This window comes from Nannospalax galili, unplaced genomic scaffold (genome assembly GCF_000622305.1).
Source record: "Nannospalax galili isolate Female #2095 unplaced genomic scaffold, S.galili_v1.0 scaffold1631, whole genome shotgun sequence".
Lineage (NCBI taxonomy): Eukaryota > Metazoa > Chordata > Mammalia > Rodentia > Spalacidae > Nannospalax > Nannospalax galili.
In genome coordinates this window covers 314,621-319,534 of record NW_008329035.1, presented here as the reverse complement: position 1 = coordinate 319,534, position 4,914 = coordinate 314,621, and the positions used below count along the sequence as shown (strand labels likewise).

General features: G+C 41.7%; 1 protein-coding gene across 1 annotated transcript in view; it reads left to right on the top strand.

Annotated features, from left to right (window-relative positions):
- The first annotated feature begins 4,739 nt into the window (after nt 1–4,739).
- Nucleotides 4,740–4,914, top strand: part of Jade1 (jade family PHD finger 1) — a 60,314-nt gene continuing 60,139 nt past the window's right edge. The window contains exon 1 of the mRNA XM_008830268.3: nt 4,740–4,907. The gene's annotated coding sequence lies outside the window, so the exon portion shown is untranslated. The remainder of the gene's footprint in view (nt 4,908–4,914) is intronic.

The window sequence follows — 4,914 nt, the reverse complement described above, 5'->3', positions numbered from 1 at the left end:
TGAGTTTAAGGCTGGCCTGGTCTACATAGCTAGTTCCAGGCCAGCTGGGGCTAAGACCTTGTCTCAAAAGAAAAAAAATAAAAAAATAAAAAAATAAAGAAAAGTAATGTGCTGGATTGGATAGCTTTAGTTGTTAACTTGACACACCTGTGTAGAGGAAATCATCTCAACTGGAGAATTGACTCCATTGGATTGGCCTGTGGCCTTGTATGTGGGGCGTTTTCTTGATTGTTGAGTGATATGGGAGGGCCCAGCCCACTGTGGGCAGTACCACCCCTGGGCAGGTGGCCCTATAAGAAAGCAGGCTGAGCACAGGCCAATAGAAACAGGCCAACAAGCAGCACTCCTCCATGGTCTGCATTCCAAGTTCCTGCCTTGGCTTCCCATGATGATGAACCATGCTTGTAAGCCAAATAAACCCTTTCCTCCCCAAGTTGGTTTTGGTCAGTGTTTTTTGCTTTTTTAAAAAAAAAAACTTAAAAAAAATATTTTATTTATTATTTTTATGTGTATGTGTGTATTGCCTGCATGTAGGTAAGTGCACCCACATCGTGCAATGCTGTGGAAGACAGAAGAGGCTGTTGGGTCCTCTGGAACTGGAGTTACCGACAGTTGTTAGCTTCCATGTGCATGCTGGGATTCGAACCTGGGTCTTCTGCAAGAACAGTGTTCTTAACTGCGGAGCCATCTCTCCAGCCCCTTTGGTCAGTGTTTTTTATCACAGCAATGGAAAGCAAACTAAAACAAGAAATAAAATTAAAGCAACCAAAACGATGACAAAATAAGCAAAAGAGAAAAGAGAGAAAAGGAAGACTCTCAAGATAAAAAGATGTAGTTGGTACGGACTGTCTGCAGGTGGTACGGCCAGAAGGCTGTCAGGACCTATGTGGAGAATCATAAGGTTGTTCAGGAGTGGTGACATCACCAGGTCCAACAGGGAACTCTAGTCCAATCCCTTACCACCTCCCCTTTCTTCTTGTAAGTTTCAGACTGGTACTAAAGATGATTCTTAACTTGTTCAGAAGTATATATACTCATGCCTCTTTGAAACATAGCCCCCACCTTCAGGTAATACCAAACAAGTTAATGAAGCTATCCTCTATCATGTAGTGGCTAAAATTATTCTTAAAAATGCCTTTTATAACATGATTTATTTTGGATACAAATTTAAAGCCCCTTTCCCCAAAGTATGTACAAATAACCTTTAGAAGTTAACACATTTTATCTAAGACAATCTCCCTTTAGACCTTGTGAAAAGAACCCATATCTCTGTGTTGTAATCATACCAACTGGCAACAGTGTTTGTCAGGAAGATGCTTTTCTTCGTTTTTCTGTAGGAAAGAGAAGTGTAGGGCTTCCTTTCATTTCAACTATGAGTAGTGCTTTTTTCTTGGTGGTGCTGGGAATTGAACCCAGGGACTCATGTGTGCTAGGCATGTGCTCTACCATTAAGCTGCACCCTCAGCCTCTCCAGATACAAACAATTCTTCATCTCTTGGCAAGGCCTTGAAATTCTTTATGTGCAGAGAAGTATATAAAATGAAATAACTCAGTAAGTGTTCAGAGGTTTAATCATGTGTGGTTTCTACATCAGGAAATATCTAAATTTTTATTTTGTAAGAACTCCATTAGTATAGAAAAAACAAAAACCTGAACTGTATATGACTACAGAATTTAAGGAGTATACAGCGTTGTAACTATTACTAAGAAAACTGATCTGTTAAGACTAGCATTTTGGTATTTCTACCACACTCATGACTTTGTAGCTATTTCCTTGAATGTCTTTCCATGTCTGATAATTCAGTGGGAATTAACAGAATGTTCCAGAGACTAGGATGATTTGGCAAGCAAGAGTGACAGAGAGGAATCAGAAACTTGTTCTCCTAATTGTCAGCTTCGTAGGTATTCTAGGTTATGTTGCCACAAGGCAAGCCATGTCATTGTCTTTCCCAGTTTGGAAAGAGGTTGTATGGAAGTCTGAAGGCAAAAGACACCTATTATTTTAAGAAACGCCAACTCGGATCATTAATGACACAGTGTTTTTATGTGTTCCTTATGGATTCAGGTTGTCTTCAGTTTCTTCAAATAATCATCACTTTTCTAAGTTTGTTAAGAGCAACCAAATCATTGAATGTTAAAGAGAAAAGGGACCTTTATATATTATCTTTCCTATCATCTTAGGGGAGAAACCAAGGTTCAAAGAGATATGTCCTGAGTCTACTGGTAGTTGGTGGAAGTCTCTCTAGTTATAGGTCAGTGTTACTTACAGTACATGGCATTGCCTCAGTTAAGTAATATTTTTATTTTTTTCCGGAGACAGGTGCTCTTATATCCCACGTTGGCCTTGAACTATTGATCTTCCTGCTTCCATCACCAAAATGCTGGGATTGCAGGTCTGTACCACCATTCCTATTTTTTTTTAATGTGGTACTGGGGATCAAATGCAGGACTTCCTGCTTGCTAGACAAACACTACCAACTGAGCTACAATTCCAGTCCCTGATCAGTATTTTAATTTGTGGCATATGACCCACAGTCTTGGTCACAACCTTTGTGGGGGATATTTATGTGCCATTTTATCCCTTTATTTTTATCCTCCACTAATTTTTTTTTTTTTTTTTTTTTTTTTGAGACAGGGTCTCTCTGTAGCCCCAGCTGTCCTGGAACTCACTATGTAGACCAGGCTGGCCTTGAACTCACAGAGATCCACCTGCCTCTGCCTCCCGAGTGCTGGGATCAAAGGCGTGTGCCACCACGCCTGGCTTTATCCTCTACTAATTTAATATACATTGATTTTGCTGCCTGATATTTTAGGGGTAAGAACAGTCAGAAAACAAACACAGAAGCAAAAACAGTAGTGGCAAGTATGATTTTTTTTTAAGGTTTTTTTTTTTTTAAATTTTTATTTTCTTTTAAGGGAGATTGAGTAAAGGCTGACTGGAAATTAGAATGGTTGCAATAAATTTTTCATGGAGATGACCAATAAAGTGATATGGGAATGATGTGGGGGGAAGGGAAGAAGCCACCTCTTTCTGTGAAAGCCTGTTCTTCCTCTCTAATTGGGTCCTCGTTCCTCTTTGTTTTATTTTTCCTTCTCTTATTACTGTTGATTGAATTTAGGTCTTTGCACATCTTAAGCAAGTGCTCTTTTACTGAGTTATAGTCTAAGCCCTCTTTTTACTTTTTATTTTGAAAGATGGTCTAAGTCGCCTAGGTTGCCTTGTAGGTAAGACATGTCTTGAACTTGTGAACCTTCTACCTCAACTTCTCAAAGTAGTTGGGATGACAGACCTGCACCGACAGGCCTGCACCACCAGGTCTGCCTGGTTTATCGCATTCCCGTTAGAACCCTCAGTTTAGGTGTCAAGTGTTAACCTCATTCTTTTTCTCAGAAAGAAAGAGAGGCACAGAGAAGTTCCACTCCCTGCTCCACAGCAACACAGGAAACAAACTGACTAAAGAGTAAAACTAGGTCCAATCCAGGGTCGCCTGACTACAGAGCCTTTTGCCTCAGCTGTGTGTGTGTTTGTGTGTGTGTGTCTGTGTGGTGAAGCAATGAAACTAGTGATAACTGCAGGTCACATTGAACTAATAAAGGTTCCAATGATCATTAACATAGTGTTCACACAAGCCGTCTCTGAGCAGATTGAGCACATGAATAGTTCTGCCATGGAGACTTTATACTCCTTATTAAGGAAACAGAAGAGGAAGAAAGGAACTAAGACATATACTAGGATTTCCTTTGCTTTAATGTGTTTCCTGAAAAATAATGAAAAGGCTCAATTAAGTTTATTTTGCTATATATCAGACTTGATGTGGGTGGATGGGTTGGTGTGTGATTGTATGAAATCAAACCTGACCCTAGTGTATGTGTGTCTTTTGGGTTCAATAACTTTGTAATTAATAATTATTGTTTCTAAACACTAAATGGAAGTTTAAATCTGCATTCCTTCCCCACCCCCCCTTAGCAGTTGAATGCCATATATGTGTGTTCCTTAAGAAATCCATGAAAAAGTTATTCTTCATATAGAAGCTAATTGCATTCTATGGAGAACCAGCAACCACTCATTTTTACATATAGGTTATCCTCAATGAATCTCTGGTGACTGGTCTTGAGATTCCAGTTTTAGCATTTGCCTCTTAGTACCATTTAGAAGGAGAAAATGTCCAGTTCTGATCCATAACGCTCTGTAACATAAAGTGCTGACAACTTACAAATGATCACTATATTCTAATAGATTAATGCTCATTTGCAATTGGTTCATTACAAATTTTGGTAAAGCTGGTGTTCCCCCTTCCAGAATTGAATTGCCGGTGTTTAAAACTGTCATTCGAATTCTCAACTCCTTCAAACCTGTTACTGCAAAAAGAACTATTTTGTCATTCAGTCTAAAAATAAAACCTTTCACCCAAATTATATGCCTTAATAGCCTCGTTTTAAATCTACCTGACTTTAATGTGAAAAAAAATCCATTTCTGCTTGATCGGGACCAGCTGGAACTGGGGCAGCAGTTTGAAGGAGGTGACTAGCCCCCCTCCTCCCTGCAAACCTTGAGGATTTCGGGGCTCCAGAGGTGGGTGGAGGGGCATCATCCCGGTCGGCCTGCTGGCTCCGGCCAGAGCCCCAAGAGTTAACCCGCAGCGAGCCCCCCACGCTGGGCTCCCGCCCCGTTGTCCCCACCCTCTCCTTTTGGCTGGGATTAAAGTGCTCCCCCCTGTGGCAGCAGTGACCCAGAAATGAGTTGGCGTTCCCGAGCTTCCTCCATAGCCAGCTGCACGCCGGTCCGAGAGGGCCTCGGCGCGCCGGCGACAGCAGGCGCCCGCCCGGCTCCCCGCGCGGCCTCAGCGGCCCGGACCCATGCGGTGCAGCACACAGCCCGGCGCGGAGGCCCAGCCAGTGCGCAGCAGGTACACG